Source organism: Ictidomys tridecemlineatus, chromosome 2, assembly GCF_052094955.1.
Source record: "Ictidomys tridecemlineatus isolate mIctTri1 chromosome 2, mIctTri1.hap1, whole genome shotgun sequence".
In the NCBI taxonomy this organism is placed as follows: Eukaryota; Metazoa; Chordata; class Mammalia; order Rodentia; family Sciuridae; genus Ictidomys; species Ictidomys tridecemlineatus.
Window position 1 is genome coordinate 212,768,337 of NC_135478.1, and position 18,464 is coordinate 212,786,800.

Consider the following 18,464-nt stretch of genomic DNA (forward strand, 5'->3'; position numbering starts at 1 on the left):
CAGAAGGCCTGTTACAGAGAGCAGGGATTGGAGACTGGGGTGCAGAATGTGTTTCAGTGAGCAGAGTTTGTGGACTAAGTTTAAAAGGGTCTTACAGAAAGCAGAGGTTGGAGACTAATGTAAAGAAGGACTGTTACAGAGAGCAGAGTTTGAAGACTGAGGTGCAGAAGAATTGTTGCAGAGATCAGAGTTTTCAGACTGAGGTACAGAAGAACTGTTTCAGAGAACAGATGTTGGAGACTGGGGTTCACAAGGACTGTTGCAGCGAGCAGAGTTTTGAGACTGGGGTGCCAAAGGATCTTTGCAGAGAGCAGAGGTTGGAGACTGAGTTGCAGAAGTATCGTTGTGGAGAGCAGAGTTTCGAGACTGCTGTGCAGAAGATTCATTGAAGAGATCAGAGTTTTGAGCCTGAGGTGCAGAAGAATTGATAGAGAGAACAGAGGTTGGAGACTGGGGTGCAGAAGGATTATTGCAGAGAGCAGAGGTCTTAGACTGGCGTGTAGAAGGACTGTTGCAGAGAGTAGAGGTAGGAGATTGGGGTGCAGAAGGACTGTACCAGAGATCAGAGGTTAAAGACAAAGGTGCAGAAGGAAAGTTACGCAGAACAGGGTTTTTAAACTCGGGTGCAGAAGGACCCTTATAGAGAGCAGTGGTTAGAGACTGCAGTACAGAAGGATTGTTACAGAGAACAGAGGTTGGAGACTGGTGTGGAGAAGAACTGTTGCAGAGAGTAGATGTTGGAGACTGTGGCGCAGAAGGACTGATGCAGAGAACAGAGGTTGGAGACTGGGGTGCAGAAAGAACTTTGTAGAAAGAAGGGGTTGGAGACTCGGGTGCAGAAGGATCTTACAGTGAGAAGAGGTCGGAGTCTGGAATGCAGGAGGACTGTGGCAGAGAGCAGACGTTGGAGACCGAGGTGCAGAAAGATTACTACAGAGAGCAGAGGTTAGAGACTGGGGTGCAGAAGGACTATTGCAGAGAGCAGAGGTTGGAGACTGAGGTGCAGAAGGACTGTTACAGAGAACAGATTTTGGGGACTGTGGTGCAGGACTGATACAGAAAACAGATGTTGGAGACTGAAGTGCAGAATGATTGTTGCAGACAGCAGAGGTTGGAGACTGGGTTGCAGAAAGACTGTTGCATAGAGCAGAGGTTGGAGACTTAGTTGCAGAAGGACTGTTACAGAGAGCAGAGGTTGGAAACTGTGGTGCAGAAAGACTGATACAGTAAGCAGTGTTTGGAGACTGGGGTGCAGAAGGACCATTACAGTGAGGAGAGGTTGAAGACTGCGGTACAGTAGGACTGTTACAGAGAGAAGAGTTTGGAGACTGGGGTGCAGAAGGACTGTTGCAGAGAACAGAGGTTGGAGACTGGGGTGCAGAAGGATCGTGGCAGAGAGCAGAGTATTCAGACTGAGGTGCAGAAGAACTAATGTAGAGAGCACATGTTGGAGACTGGGGTGCATAATGAGTGTTGCAGAGAGCAGATGTTGGAGACTTCTGTGCAGATGGACTGTTCCAGAGAGTAGATGTTGGAGACTAGGTGCAGAAATCATGTTAAAGAGAGCAGAGTTTGGAGAAGGGGTGCAGAAAGACTGTTACAGAGAGCAGAGATTGGAGATTGGTTTGCAAAAGGATCTTACAGAGAGTAGAGTTTGGAGAACGAGATGCAGAAGGACTGTTACAGAGTGTTAAGTTTGAAGACTGAGGTGCATAAGGACTGTTAGAGAGAGCAGCGACTGGAGACTGAGGTGCAGAAGGACTGATACAGAAAGCAGAGTTTTAAGACTGGGTGCTGAAGAACCATTATAGAAAGCAGAGGTTGGAGACTGCAGTACAGAAGAACAGTTACAGACAGAAGAGTTTAGAGACTGGGGTGCAGAAGGACTGTTGCAGGGAACAGAGGTTGGCGACTGAGTTGAGGAAGGACCTTTAAAGATAGCAGAGGTTGGAGACTAGGGTGCAGGAGAATCTTACAGAGATCAGAGGCTGGAGACTGGGGTGCAGAAGGATTGTTGCAGAGAGCAGAGGCTGGAGACTTGGTTGCAGAAGGACTGTTGCAGAGAGAAGAGGATAGAGACTGAGGTGCAGAAGTACTGTTACAGAGAGCAGAGGTTGGAGACTGTGGTGCAGGACTGATACAGAAAGCAGAGGGTGGAGACTGCGGTGCAGAAGGACCTTTACAAAGAGCAGAAATTGGAGACTGGGGTACAAAAGTACTTTTACAGAGAGGAGAGATTTTATACTGGAAAGCAGAAGGACTGTTGCAAAACAGAGGTTTAAGACAGGGTTGCAGAAGGACCATTGCAGAGAGCAGAGTTTGGAGACTTAGGTGCAGAAGGATTGTAACAGAGATAGAGTTTGGAGACTGGGGTACAGAAGCGTATTACAGAGAGCAGACGTAGGAGACTGTGATGAAGAAGGACTGCTTCAGAGAGCAGAATTTGGAGACTGGGGTGCAGAAGGATTGTTACAGAGAGCAGAGGTTGGAAACTGGGGTGCAGAAGTACTTTTGCATAGATCAGGTGTTGGAGATTTGGGTGCAGAAGGAACCGTTGAAGAGAGCAGAGGTTGGACACTGATGTGCAGAAGGACTGTTATAAAGATCAGAGGATTGAGACAGGCTTGCAGAAAGAATAATATAGAAAGCAGAAGTTTAAGACTGGGGTACAGGAAGACTATTACGGAAAGCAGATGTTGGAGTCTCCAGTACAGAAGGACTGTGCAAAAGTATCATTGCAGAAAGCAGAGGTTGAAGACTGGGTTGCAGAAGAATTGTTACAGAGAGCAGAGGTTTGAGACTGGTGTGCAGAAGGACTGTTGCAGAGAGCTGACGTTGGAGACTAGTGTGCAGAAAGATCTTTGCAGACAGCAGTGGTTTGAGACCGGGTGTAGAAGGACTGTAACAGAGAGAAGAGTTTCGAGACTGAGTTTCAGAAGGATCGATGCAGAGACCTGAGTTTGGAGACTGCGGTGCAAAAGGACTGTTGCAGAGAGCATAGGTTGGAGACTGAGGTGCAAGAGGACTGTTACAGAGAGTAGAGGTGGGAGATTTGGGTGCAAAAGGCCTGTTACATAGAGCAGAGATTGGAGACTAGGGTCCAGAAGGATCGTTGTAGAGAGCAAAATTTTGAGACTGAGGTGCAGAAGGATTGTTATAAAGAACAGAGTTTGGAGACTAGGGTGCAGAAGGCCTGTTACGGAGAGGAGAATTTTGACAAGGGGTTCAGAAATACATTTACAGAGAGTAGTTTTTGAAGACTGAGGTGCAGAAGGATCATGCAGAGAGCAGAGGTTGAAGATGAAGGTGCAGAAAGATTGTTAAGGAGAGCAGAGGTTGGAGACTGGGTTGCAGAGGGTCTGTTGCAGAGAGAAGAGGCTGGACACTGGGGTGTATAAGGACTGTAGCGGAGAGCACAGGTTCACATTGGGATGCAGAAAGACTTTTGCAGAGACCAGAGGTTGGAGACTGGGTGCAGAAGGACCATTGCAGAGAGCAGAGTTTGTAGACTGTGGTTAAGAAAGACTCTTACAGAGAGCAGGTTTTGGAAATTGTGGTGCAGATAGACTGATACAGTAAGCAGACTTTGGAGACTGGGGTGCAGAAAGACTGTTACAGAGAGCAGAGTTTTGAGAATGGGGTGCAGAAGAATCCTTGCCGAGAAGAGAGATTTCAGACTGAGGTGCATGAAGACTGTTGCAGAGAGCAGAGTTTGGAGACTGAGGTGCAGAAAGACTGTTACAGAGAGACGAGATTGGAGACTGGGGTGCAGAAGGATCGTTGGGGAGTGCAGATTATTGAGACTGGTGTGCAGAAGGACTGTTACAGAGAACAGAGTTTGGAAAAGGGGTGCAGAAGGACTGTTGCACAAAGCAGAGGTTTGAGACTTTGGTGCCGAAGGACTGTTGCAGACAGAGAGTTTGGAGACTGAGGTGCAGAAGGACTGTTACAGAGAGCAGAGGTTGGAGACTGGGGTGCTGATGGACTGATACAGAAAGCAAAGGTTAGAAACTGAGGTGCAGAAGGACCGTTACAGAGAGCAGATTTTGGAGACTACACTACAGGAGGACTGTTACAGAGAGCAGAGGTTGGAGACTGGGGTGGAGAATGACTATTTCAGAGTGAAGAGTTTGGAGACTGGGGTGCACAAGGATCGTTTCAATGAGCAGAGTTTTTAGACTGAGGTGCAGAACGACTGTTGCAGAGAGCAGGTGTTGGAGACTGGGTTGCAGAAGGACTTTTTCAGAGAGCAGATGTTGGAGACTTCGGTGCAGAATGATTGTTACAGAGAGCAGAGTTTGGATACTGGGGTTCAGAAGGACCATTTCAGAGATCAGAGTTTGGAAACTGAGGTGAAGATGTCTCCTTGCAGAGAGCACAGTTTTCAGACTGAGGTGCAGAAGTACTATTGCAGAGAGCAGATTTTTGAGACTGGGGTGAAGAAGGTTCTTTGCAGAGAACAGCGGTTTGAGATTAAGGTGCAGAAGGACTGTTGCAGATAGCAGAGGTTGGAGCTGTGGTGTAGAAGGACTGTTGCAGGAACAAGAATTTGAGACAGGGGTTCTGAAGGACTGTTGCAGAGAGCAGAGTTTGGAGACTGAGAAGCATAAGGACTGTTACAGAGAGTAGAGGTTGGAGACTGAGGTACAGAAGGATTGTTACAGAGAGCAGAGTTTGGAGACTAGGGTGCAGAAGGCCTGTTACAGACAGAAGAGTTTAGAGAAAGAGTGCAGAAGGACTGTTACAGAAGGAAGAGTTTTGGGACTGGGTTACAAAAAGATCTTACACAGAGCAGAGGTTGGAGATTGAGGTGCAGAACGACTGTTACAGAGAGTAGAGGTTGGAGATTGAGGTGCAAAAGATTGTTACAGAGAGCAGATTTTGTAGACTGGGGTGCAGAAGGACTGTTGCAGATAGCAAATGTGGGAGACTGGGGTGCAAAAGAAATGTCGGAAAAAGCAGAGGTTGGAGACTGAGGTGCAGAAGGAATGTTGCAGAGAGCAGAGTTTGGAGACTGGGGTGCAGAAGTACTGATACAGAGAGAAGATGTTGGAGGCTGGGGTGCAGAAGGACCACTAAAGAGAGCAGAGTTTGGAGACTGCAGTACAGAAGGACCGTTACAAAGAGCATACGTTGGAGACTAGGGTACAGAAGGACTGTTGCAGAGAGCAGATGTTAGAGACTGTGGTTTAGAAGGACTTTTGCAGAGAGCAGAGGTTGAAGACTGAGGTGCAGAAGGACTGTTACAGAGAGAAGAGGTTGGAGATTGAGGTTTAGAAGGACTGTTAGAGAGAGCAGAGTTTGGAGACGGGGTGCAGAAGGATCGTTGCAGACAGAAGAGGTTTGAGACTGGGGTGCAGAAGGACTGTTACAGAGAGTAGAGATTGGAGACTGAGGTGCAGAAGAATCGTTGTTGAAAGCAGAGTTTGGACACTGAGGTGCAAAAGGACTGCTACCGAGAGCTGAGGTTGGAGACTGGGGTGCAGAAGAACTGTTATGGAGAGCAGAGTTTTTAGACAAGGTTGCTCAAGGATCTTACAGAGAGCAGAAGTTGTAGACCAAGGTGCAGCAGGACTGTTACAGAGAGCAGAGGTTGGAGACTAGGGTGCAGAAAGATCGTTGCAGAGAACAGAGTTTTCAGACTGAGGTGCAGAAGGACTATTGCAGAGATCACATGTTGGAGACTGGGGTGCAGAAGGACTGTTGCAGAGAGCAGTGGTTGAGGACTGGGGTGCAGAAGGATCGTTGTAGAGAGCAGAGGTTGGAAACTGGGGTGAAGAAGGATTGTTATAGAAAAAAGAGGTCGGAGACTGGGGTGTAGAAGGCCTGTTATGGAGAGCAGAGTTTGGAGAAGGGGTGCAGTAGTGCTTTTCCAGAGAGTTGAGTATGGAGAATGAGGTACAGAAGGATCGTTATAGACAGCGGAGGTTGGAGACTGCGTTGCACAGGGACTGCTGCAGAGAGCAGAGGCTGGACATGGGGTGTAGAAGAAATGTTGCGGAGAGCACAGGTTTGAGATTTGTGTGCAGAAGCACTGTTGCAGAGAGTAGAGGTTGGAGACTGCCTTTCAGTAGGACTGTTACAGAGGCAGAGTTTGGAGACTTGGTGCAGAAGGACTGTTGCGGAGAGCAGATGTTGGAGACTGGGTTTAAGAAGGACTGTTGCAGAGAGAAGAGTTTGTAGACTGAGGTGCAGAAGGACTTTTACAGAGAGCAGAGTTTAGAGATTGGGGTGCAGATCGACTGATACAGGAAGCAGAGTTTGGAGACTCTGGTGTAGAAGGACTGATGCAGACAGCAGAGGTTGGAAAATGGAGTGCAAAAGGCCTTTTACACAGAGCAGAGGTTGAAGACTGGGGTGCAGATGGACTGTTACAAACAGCAGAGTTTGGAGACAGGGTTGCAGAAGGAACTTACAGAGAGAAGATTTTGGAGACTGGTACAGCAGAACTGTTATAGAGAGAAGACGTTGGAGACTGGTTTGCAGAATGATCGTTTCAGAGAATAGAGTTTTCAGACTGAGGTGCCGAAGGACTGTTGCAGAGAGCAGATATTGGAGACTGGGGTGCAGAAGGACTGTTGAAGAGAGCAGAGATTGGAGAATGGCATGCAGAAGGATCGTTGTAGCGAGCAGAGGTTTGAGACCAGCGTGCAGAAGGACTGTTACAGAAAACAGAGGTTGGAGAAGGTGTGCAGAAGGACTGTTCCAGAGGGAAGAGTTTACATACTGGGTTGCAGAAGGATCTTACAGAGAGAATATGTTGGAGACTGAGGTGCAGAACGACTGTTACAGAGAGTAGAGTTTAGAGACTGAGGTTCAGAAGGACCGTTGTAGAGAGCAGTGTTTGGAGACTGAGGTGCAGAAGGATTGTTACAAAGAGCAGAGGTTGGAGACTGGGGTGCAGAAGGACTGTTGCAGATAGCAGAGTTTGGAGACTGGGGTGCAGAAGGACTGTTGCAGATAGAAGAGTTTGGAGAATGGGGTGTAAATGGACTGTTGCAGAAAGCAGAGTTTTGAGACTTGGGTGCAGAAGGATTGTTACACAGAGCAGAGTTTGGAGACTGAGGTGCAGAAGGACTTTTACAGAGAGATGAAGTTGGAGTGTGGGATGCAGAAGTACTTATACAGAAAGCAGAGGTTGGAGACTGGGGTGCAGAAGGACCATTACAGGTAGCAGAGGTTGGGGTCTGCGGGACAGAACACATGTTGGAGACTGGGGTGCAGAACAACTTCTACAGAGAGCAGAGTTTTTAGACAAGGTTGTAAAAAGGATCTTACAAAGAGCAGAAGTTGTAGATCGAGGTGAAGCAGGACTGTTACAGAGAGCAGAGTTTAGAGACTGAGGTGCAAAAGGACTGTTACAGAGAGTAGAGTTGGGAGATTTGGGTGCAAAAGGCCTGTTACAGAGAGCAGAGGTTGGAGACTGGGGTGCAGAAGAACTCCTAAAGAGAGCAGAGTTTTTAGACAAGGTTACAAAAGGATCTTACAAAGAGCAGAGGTTGTAGACTGAGGTGCAGCAGGACTGTTACAGAGAGCAGAGGTTGGAGACTGTGGGGCAGAAGGACCATTGCAGAGATCAGAGTTTGTTAACTGAGGTGAAGAAGGATTGTTACAGAGAAAAGATGTTGGAGCTTGGGGTGCAGAAGGACTGTTGTAGAGAGCAGAGTTTGGAGACTGGGGTTTACAAGCACTGTTGCCGAGAGCAGAGGTTGGAGACTGGGGTGCAGAAAGACTGTTACAGAGAACAGAGTTTGGAGAAAGAGTTGCAGAAGGATCTTACAGAGAGCATAGTTTCGAGACTGAGGTGCAACGGGACTATTACAGAGAGCAGAGTTTGAAGACTGTGGTGCAGAAAGATCGTTGCAGATAACAGAGTTTTCAGACTGAGTTGCAGTAGGACTGTTGCAGAGAGCAGAGGTTAGAGACAGGGGTGCAGAAGGACTGTTGCATAGAGCAGATGTTGGATACTGGGGTGCAGAAGGATCATTGCAGAGAGCAGACGTTGGAGACTGGCGTGCAGAAGTACTGTTGCAGAGAGCAGATGTTGGAGACTATTTGCAGAAGGATCTTTGCAGACAGCAGAAGTTTTAGACTGGGATGCAGAAGGAATGTTACAGAGAGTAGACTTTCAAGACTGAGGTGCAGAAAGATCGATGCAGAGAGCTGAGTTTGGAGACTGATGTGCAAAAGGACTGTTACAGAGAGTAGAGGTGGGAGATTTGGGTGCAAAAGGCCTGTTACAGATAGCAGAGTTTTAAGACTGCGGTGCAGAAGGATCGTTGTAGAGAGCAAAATTTTGAGACTGGGGTGCAGAAGGATTGTTATAAAGAACAGAGGTTGGAGACCTGGGTTGGGTGCAGAAAGCCTGTTACGGGCAGCAGAGTTTTGACAAGGGGTTCAGAAGTACATTTACAGATAGTAGTTTTTGGAGACTGAGGTGCAAAAGGACCGTTGCAGAGAGCAGAGTTTGAAGACTGAGGTGCAGAAAAATTGTTACAGAGAGCACATGTTGGAGACTGGGTTGCATAGGGACTGTTTCAGAGAGCACAGGCTAGACACTGGGGTGTATAAGGACTGTAGCAGAGAGCACAGGTTTACATTGGGGTGCAGAAGGACTGTTGCAGAGAGCAGAGGTTGGAGATTGGGTTACATTAGGACTGTTACAGAGGCAGACGTTTGAGATTTGGTGCAGAAGGACTGTTGCAGAAAGCAGATGTTGGAGATTTGGGTGCAGAAAGACTGTTGCAGAGAGCAGAGTTTGTAGACTGAGGTGCAGAAAGACTCTTACAGAAAGCAGATGTTGGAAATTGTGGTGCAGATGGAGTGATACAGTGAGCAGAGTTTGGAGACTGGGGTTCGGACGGACTGTTGCAGAGAGCAGAGTTTGTAGACTAAAGTGAAGAAGCACTATTACAGAGAGCAGAGGTTGGAGAATGGGGTGCAAAAGGCCTGTTACAGACTGGGGTGCAGAAGGACTGTTACAGAAAGCAGAGTTTTGAGACTGGGGTTCAGTAGGATCCTTGCAGAGAACAAAGTTTTCAGACTGAGGTGCAGAAGGTCTGTTGCAGAGAGCAGAGTTTTTAAACTGAGGTGCAGAAGGAGTGTTACAGAGAGAAGAGATTGGAGACTTGGGTGCAGAAGGAACATTACATAGAGCAGATTTTTTAGAGTGCACTACAGGAGGACTGTTACAGAGAGCAGAGTTTGGAGACTGGGGTGCAGAATGACCGTTGCAGAGAGCAAATGTTGGAGACTGGTGGAGAAGGACTGTTACAGAGAGCAGACGTTGGAGAGTGAGGTGCAGAAGGATTGTTACAAAGAGCAGAGGTTGGAGACTGGGGAGCAGAAGGACCATTAGAGAGAGCAAAGGTTGGAGACTGAAGTACAGAAAGACTTTTAAAGAGAGCAGAGTTTGGATACTGGGGTGCAGAAGAACTGCTACAAAGAGCAGAGTTTGGATACTGGGATGAATAATGATTTTTCAGAGAGCAGAGTCTGGAGACTGGGGTGCAGAAGGACTGTTGCAGAGAGAAGAAGTTGCAGTCTGAGGTGCAGAAGGATCATTGCAAAGAGAAGAGGTTGGAGATTGGGGTGCAGAAAGACTGTTACAGAAAGCAGATGCTGGCAATTGGGGAGCAGCAGGAAAGTTACAAAGAGAAGACTTTTGAGACTGCGATACAAAAAGACTGTTACGGAGAGCAGAGGGTGGAGACTGGGTAGAAGAAAGATCCTTTCAGAGAGCAGATGTTGTAGACTAGGGTGCAGAAGGACTGTTACAGAGAGCAGAGGTTGGAGACTGAGTTGCAGATGGATCGTTACAGAGAGCAGAGGTTGGAGACTGGGGTGCAGAAGGACTATTAGTGAGAGCAGAGGTTGGAGACTGAGGTGCAGAAGGATTCTTACAGAGAGAAGAGGATGGAAACTGGGGTGCAGAAGGAGTGATAAAGACAGCAGAGTTTGAAGATTGGGGTGCAGAAGAACTGTATAGAGAGCAGAGGTTGGAGACTGGGGTGCAGTAGAATTGTTACAGAGAGCAGAGGTTGAAGACTCGGGTGCAGAAGGACTGTTACAGAGAGCAGTGTTTCGAGACTGTGGTGCAGAAGAACTGTTACAGAGAGCAGAGTTTGGATACTGGGTTGTAGAAGGCCTGTTACAGAGAACAGAGGTTGGAGACTGAGGTGCAGAAAAACTGGTACAGAGAGGAGAGGTTGGCGACTGAGTTGCAGAAGGACTGTTACAGAGAGCACAGGTTGGGAACTGGGGTGCAGAAGGATCGTTGCAGAGATAAGAGTTTGGAGACTTAGGTCTGGAACAAAGTTACAGAAAGCACAGTTCGGAGACTAGGGAGCAGAGAAAATGTTGCAGAGAGCAGAGGTTGAAAATGGGGTGCAGAAGGACTATTGCAGAGAACGAATTTGGAGACGGAGGTGCAGAAGAACTGATACAGAGAGCAGAAGTTGGAGACTGAGGTCCAGAAGGATTGTTAGAGAGATCAGCGTGTGGAGACTGGGGTGCAGAATGAGTGTTACAGAGAACAGAATTTTGAGATTGGGGTGCAGAAGAATTGTTACCGAGAGCAGACGTTGGAGACTGGGGTGCAGAAGGACTGTTGCAGAATCCAGAGTTTGGAGCTTGGGGAGAAAAAGGATCGTTGCAGAGAGCAGATGTTGGAGACTGGGGTGCAGAAGGACTGTTACAGAGAGCAGAGGTTGGAGACTGACTTGCAGAAGGATCGTTTAAGAGAGTAGAGGTTGGAGACTGGGGAGCAGAAAGACCGTTACAGATTGCAGAGGTTGGATACTGAGGTGCAAAAGGACTTTTACAGAGAGGAGAGGTTGAAGACTAGGGTGTCAAAGAATTCTTACAGAGAGCAGAGGATGGAAACTGGGGTGCAGAACTAGTGTTAAAGAGAGCAGAGTTTGGAGACTGGGGTTCAGAAGAACTGTTACAGAGAGCAGAGGTTGGAGATTGTGATGTGGAAGGATCATTGCAGAGAGCAGAGGTTGGAGACTGAGGTGCTGAAGGATGTTACAGAGAACAGATTTTGGACACCGATGTGTAGAAGGACTGTTACAGAGAGCAGAGCTTGGAGTATGGGGTTCAGAAGGACTGTTGCGGAGAGCAGAGTTTGGAGACTGGGTTGCAGAAAGATCGTTACAGAGAGCAGAAGTTAGAGACTGAGGTGCAGAAGGATCGCTACAGAGAGCAGAGTTTGGAGACAAGGGTGCAGTAGGATAGTAACAGAAAGCATAGGTTAAAGACTGGGGTGCAGAAGAAACGTTGCAGAGAGCAGAGGTTGGATACTGTGATGCAGAAAGACTGTAGCAGAGAGCAGAGGTTGGAGACTGGGGTATAGAAGGACTGTTGCAGAGAGCAGACTTTGGAGACTAGGATGCAGAATGATCCTTGCAGAGAGCAGCGTTTGGAGACTGGGGAGCAGAAGGTCCATTGCAGAGTGATGAGGTTGAAGACTGAGGTGTAGAAGGACTGCTACAGAGAGCAGACTTTGGAGACTGAGTTGCAGAAAACCTGTTGCAGAGAGCAGATATTGGAGACTTGGGTGCAGAAGGATTGTTACAGAAAGCACAGTTTGGAAATTGGGGTGTAGAAGAACCGATGTAGAGAGCAGAGGTTTCAGATTGAGGCTTAGAAGGACTGTTACAGAGAGGAGAGGTTGGAGTCTGAGGTGCAAAAGTACTTTTATAGAAAACAGAGGTTGGCAATTGAAGTGCAGATGGACCGTTACAAAGAGAAGAGGTTGGAGACTGCAATACAAATGGACTTTTACAGTGAGCAGAGTTTGAAGACTGGGTAGGAGAAGGATCGTTGCAGAGAGCAGATGTTGGAGACTGGGGTGCAGAAGGACTTTTACAGAGAGCAGTGGTTGGAGACTGAGTTGCAGAAGGACAGTTACAGAGAGGTCAGGTTGGAGACAGGGGTGCAGAAGAAATGTTGCAGAGAGTAGAGTTTGGAGACGTGGGTGCATAAGGACTGATGCAGAGAGCAGAGTTTGTAGACTGTGGTGCAGAAAGACTGATACAGAGAGCAGAAGATGGATACTGGGGTGCAGAAGGATTGTTGCAGAGAGCAGAGGTTGGAAACTATGGTGCAGAAGGATCGTTACACAGAGCAGAGTTTGGTTCCTGGGGTGTAAAAAGACTGCTTCAGAGAACAGAGTTTGGAGACTGAGGTGCAAAAGGACTGATACAGAGAGCAGAGGTTGGAGACTGGGGTGCAGATGAACTGATACACAAAGCAGAGGTTTAAGACTCGGGTTCAGACAGACCGTTACAGGGAGCAGAGTTTGGAGACTAAGGAGCAGAAGAACTGTTACAGAGAGCAGATTTTGGAAACTGGGATGTAGAAGGACTGCTACAGAGAGCAGATGTGGGAGCCTGGGAAAAAGAAGGATCATTGAAGAGAGGAGATGTTGGAGACTGGGGTGCAGCAGGAGTATTAAAGAGAGCAGAATTTGGAGACTGAGGTGCAGAAAGATCATTTCTGAGTGCAGAGGTTTGAGTCTGGGGTGCAGAAGGACTGTTACAGATTGCAGAACTTGGAGACTGAGGTGCAAATTGACTTTTACAGAGAGGAGAGGTTGGAGACTTGGGTGCCAAAGAATTCTTACAGAGATCAGAGAATGGAGACTGGGGTGCAGAAGGATAGTTGCAGATAGCAGAGGTTGGAGAATGAGGTGCAGAAGGATCGCTACAGAGAGCAGAGGTTGGAGACTGGGTTGCAGCAGGACAGTTACAGAGAGCACAGGTTGGAGACTTGGGTGCAGAAGAAATGTTGCAGAGAGCAGAGGTTGAAGACTGGGGTGCAGAAGGACTGTTTTAGAGAGCAGTTGTTGGCAACTGGGATGCAGATGGATCATTGCAGAGATCAGAGGTTGGAGACTGCGGTTCAGAAGGACTGTTGCAGAGAGCAGAGGTTGAAGACTGAGTGCAGAAGAATCGTTGCAGAGAGAATAGGTTGGAGAAGAAAGCCTGTTACAGAGAGCAGAGTTTGAAGACTGAGGTTCAGAAGGACTGCTAAAGAGAGCAGAGGTTGGAGACTGAGGTGCAGAAGAATTGGTACAGAGAGGACAGTTTGGAGACTGAAGTGTAGAAGGACTGTTACAGAGAGCAGAGGTTTGAATCTGTGGTGCAGTTGGATCATTGCAGAGAGCAGAGGTTGTAAACTGAGGTGCAGAAAGATCGTTGCAGAGAGCAGAGGTTGGAGACTGAGGTTCAGAAGGATTGTTACAGAGAGCAGAGGTTGTATACTGGGGTCAGAAACACAGTTACAGAGAGCACAATTTGTAGACTGCGGTGCAGAAGAAATGTTGAAGTGAGCAGAGATTGGAGACTGCGGTACAGAAGTACTGTTACAAAGAGAAGAGGGTGGAGACTGAGGTGCAGAAGGAATGTCACCAAGAGCAGAGTTAGGAAACTGGGGTGCAGAAAGAATTTACAGAGACCAGAGGCTGAAGACTGGGGTCAGAAGGACTGTTGCAGAAAACAAACGTTGGAGACTTGGGTGCAGAAGGATCATTGCAGACAGCAGAGGTTGGAGACTGTGGTGCAGAAGGATTCCTACAGAGAGCAGAGTTTGGAGGCCGGGGTGCAGTAGGATAGTTACATAGAGCACAGTTTAAAGAATTGGGTGCAGAAGAGATGTTGCAGAGAGCAGAGGTTGGAGACTGGGGTGAGGAAGGACTGTAGCAGAGAGCAGAGGTTTGAGACTGGTGTGTAGAAGGACTGTTGAAGAGAGCAGACATTGGAGACTGAAATGCAGAAGGATCGTTGCAGAGAGCAGATGTTGGAGACTGATGTGTAGAAGAATATTCGCAGAGAGCAGAGTTTTGAGACTGGGGTGCAGAAAGACTGTTGCAGAGAGCAGAGGTTGGAGACTGAGGTGGAGAAGGACTGTTACAGAGAGCAGAGGTTTTAGACTGGGGTGCAGAATAACTGATATGGAAAGTAGAGTTTGGAAACTCAGGTGCAGAAGGACTATTACAGATAGCAGAGATTGTAGCCTGGTGTGCAGAAGGACTGCTGCAGAGAACAGAGGTTGGATACTGGGATGCAGAAGGGCCGTTGAAGAGGGATGAGGTTGGAGACTGAGGTGCAGATTGACTGTTACAGAGAGCAAAGATTGGAAAACGGGGTGCAGAAGGATCTTACAGAGAGCAGTGGTTGGAGACTGTGGTGCAGAAGAATCGTTGCAGAGAGAAGAGGTTGGAGACTAGGGTGCAGATGGCCTGTTACAGAGAGCAGACTTTGGAGACTGAGTTGCAGAAGAGCTGTTACGAAGAGCAGATGTTGGAGCCTGGGGTGCATAAAAATTGTTACAGAGGGCAAAGTTTGGAGACTGGGGTTTAGAAGGAATGTTGCAGGCAGCAGAGATTTCAGACTGAGGCTTAGAAGGTCTGTTACGGAGAGCAGAGGTTGGAGTCTGAGGTGCAGAAGAACTGTTTCAGAAAGCAGAGGTTGGCAATTAGGGTGCAAAAGGGCTGTTATAGAGAGTCGAGGTTGGAGACCTCGGTACAGAAGGAGTGTTACAGAGAGCAGAGTTTGGAGACTGGGGTGCAGAAGGACTGTTACAGAGAGCAGACGTTGGACACAGAGGTGCAGACAGTTTGTTAAAGAGAGCAGAGATTGAATATTGGGGTGCAGAAATAGCATTACAGAGAGCAAAAATGGAGACTGAGGTGCAGAAGGACTTTTACAGAGAGCAGACTTAGGAGACTGAGGTGCAGAAAAATCCTTGCAGAGAGAAGAGTTTGGAGACTAGGGTTCAGAAGGACTGTTAAAGATAGCAGAGGTTGGCAATTGGGGAGCATATGGACCGTTACAAAGAGAAAAGGTTGGGACTGTGAAACAAAAGGACTTTTACAGAGAACAAAGTTTGGAGACTGGGTAGAAGAAGGATCATTGCAGAGAGCAGATGTTGGAATCTGGGGTGCAGAAGGACTGTTACAGAGAGCATAGTTTGGAGACTGGGGTGCAGAAAAAATATTGCAGAAATCAGACTTTGGAGACCTGGGTGCAGAAGGACTGATACAGAGAGAAAAAGTTGGAGACTGTGGTGCAGAAGGATCTTACAGAGAGTAGAGGTTGGAGACTAGGGTGCCGAAGGACTGTTGCAGAGAGCAGAGATTGGAGACTGGGGTGCAGAAAAACTGTTACAGATAGCACAATTTCGAGACTGTGTTGCAGAAGGATCTTACAGAGAGCATTTTGGAGACAGAGGTGCAGAAGAAGTGTTACAAGAGCAGAGGTTTAAGACTGGGGTGCTGAAGGATTGTTGCAGAGAGAAGCATTTTCATACTGAGGTGCAGAAGTACTGTTGCAGAGAGCAGATGTTGGATCCTGGGTTGAAGAATGATCGTTGCAGAGAGCAGAGGTTGGAGACTTAGGTGCGGAATGATCGTTGAGGAGAGCAGAGGTTGGAGACTATGGTGGAGAACGATACTTACAGAGAGCAGATATTGGAGACTGGGGTGCATAAGGACAGTTACAGAGAGCACAGGTTGGAGACTGTGGTGCAGAAGAAATGTTGCAGAGAGTAGAGGTTGAAGACTAGGTTGCAGAAGGACTGTTACAGAAAGCAGAGGTTGTAGACTGAGGTGCAGAAGAACCGATGCAGAGAGCTGAAGTTGAAGATTTAGGTGCCTAAGATTGTTACAGAGAGCAGAGGTTGGTTACTGGGGTGCATATAGACTGTTACAGAGAGCAGAGGTTTGAGACTGAGGTGCAGAAGAATCTTACAGAGAGCAGAAGTTAAAGACTGGGGTGCAGATAACTGTTGCAGAGAATAGAGGTTGGAAACTGAGGTGCAGAAAGATCATTGCAGAGAGAAGAGGTTGGCGACTGGAGTGCAGAAGTCCTGTTACAGAGAGCAGAGTTTGGAAACTGGAGTGCAGACGGCGTTTTACAGAGATCAGTGTTTGGAGACTGGGGTGAAGAAAGACTGTTACAGATAGCACATTTCGGAGACTGGGGTAGAGAAGGATCGTTGCAGAGAGCAGAGGTTTTAGACTGAGGTGCAGAAGCACTATTATAGAAAGAAAAGTTTGGCAATTGGGGTGCAGAAAGACCGTTACAGAGAGAAGAGGTTGGAGACTGTGGTACAGAAGGACTGTTATAGAGAGGAGATTTTGGAGACTGGGGTGCAGAAGGACCATTGCAGAGAGCAGAGGTTGGAGCCTGGGGAGAAGAAGGATCATTGCAGAGAGCAGATGTTGGATACTGAGATGCAGAAGGACTATTACAGAGAGCAAAGTTTGGAGACTGAGGTGCAGAAGGATCGTTACAGAGAGCAGAGGTTGGAGAATGAGGTGCAGAAGGACTTTTACAGAGAGCAGAGGTTGGAGACTGGGGTGCAGAAGGATTCTTACAGAGAGCAGAGGATGGAGACTGGGTTGCATAAGGAGTGTTATAGAGAGCAGAGTTTGGATATTCTGGTTCAGAAGAACTGTTAAAGAGAGCAGCGTTTTGAGACTGAGGTTCAAAAGGATTGTTAAAGAGTGCAGAATTTTGATTTGGGTGCAGCAGGAGTGTATAAGAGAGTACAGCTTGGAAACTGGGGTGCAGAAGAACTGTTACAGAGAGCAGAGGTTGGAGACTGCAGTGCAGAAGGCCTGTTAAAGAGAGCACTGGTTGGAGACTGAGGTGCAGAAGGATCATTACAAGAGAAGAGGTTGGATACTGAGGTGCAGAAAGACTGTTACAGAGACCAGAGGTTGGAAATTGAGTTGCAGAAAGATTTTTACAGAGAGCAGAGGTTAGAGACTGAGGTGCAGAAGGAATGTTACAGAGAGCAGAGTTTGGAGACTTGGTTGCAGAATGATTATTGCAGAGAGCAGAGTTTTCAGACTTAGGTGCAGAAGGACTGTTGCAGAGAGCAGGTGTTCGAGAGTGGGATGCAGAAGGACTCTATCAGAGAGCAGAACATGCAGACTGGGGTGAAGAAGGATTCTTTCAGGGATCAGAGGTTGGAGACTGGGGTTCAGAATGCCTGATATCAGTTTGGAGACTGGTGTGCAGAATGATATTATAGAGAGCACTGTTTGGAGACTGAGGTGCAAAAGGACTGTTACTGCAATCAGAGGTTGGAGACTGGGTTGCTGAATGATTGTTGCAGACAGCAGAGTTTTCAGACTTAGGTGCAGAAGGACTGTTGCAGAGAGCAGATGTTCTAGAGTGGGGTGCAGAAGGACTCTTTAAGAGAGCAGAACTTGGAGAATAGGGTGCAGGAGTTTTCTTGCAGGGAGCAGAGGTTGGAGACTGGGGTGATGAAGGCCTGTTACAGATATCACAGTTTGGAGACTGGTGTGCAGAAGGATATTATAGAGAGCAGAGTTTGGAGACTGAGGTTTAGAAGGACTGTTACAGAGAGAAGAGGTTGGAGACTGGGGTGCAGAATGATTGTTGCAGAGAGCAGAGTTTTCAGACTGAGGTGCAGAAGGACTGTTGCAGAGAGCAGATGCTCGAGACTGGAGTGCAAAAAGAGTGTTCCAGAGAGCAGAACTTGGGGACTGGGATGGAGAAGGATTGTTGCAGGGAGCAGAGGTTGTAGCGTGGGGTGCAGAAGGACTGTTATAGAGAGCAGAGGTTTTAGACTGGGGTGCAGAAGGCCTTGTACAGAGAGCAGAGCTTTGACACTGTGGTGCAGAATGTTTGCTGATAGCTGGTGAGCCTCTTTCTGGACACCTTCTTTTCCGCACAGTCCATCAGGCCCTCTCTCCTCACCCTGCTCTGTTTTGGCTTTATGAGCACCTGTGACTTCCACAGTCACTCTAAGCCATTACTCCCAGGCCTATCTCCTAGGACCCTGTCCCGCTGCCTCCTGGAATCTCCTTGAGGAGACCCCGCAGGTACCCAGACTCCAGGCCCAACCTCCTTTCCTCCTTTCCTCTCCCCAGACAGGCTCCTTCTCATTTTTTTTATGTTTTAATGAGTGACCCAAGTACCACTCAGCTACCTCACAGACCAGGTGCCATCTTGTGTCCTTGTCACCAGGATTTTAAAGTGCTCCACCCAGGGCTCCTCTTCAGAGCTTTTCCCCAAGCTCCAAATGTCACATCTACAGTTACCAGATATTTTTTTTAATCTTGTTTTGGCACCAGATTACTCTCCCAGACGACATGAAAGTATTCTAACCAAAGCACATGGACTGTAGAGATTATTATGGCTTAGAATAAGGTATCCCCCCACCAAAAGCTCAGGGTCAGCCACAGTAGCAGTGTTCAGATGTGAAATAATTAGACTGTGAGAATTGTGACATAATCTGTGGATCCATCCATTTTGTGGGTTAATTATCTGAAAGGCCCACTGTACTGAGAGGAGTGTGGGCAGGTGGAGAGTGGCTGGGGACATGCTCTGAGGAATCACATATTGTCTTCTGTGAACTGTCTCCTCCTGTCCCCTCCCCAGCCTTAACCTTCTGGATGCCATTAGCTAGGGATGCTTCCCCCA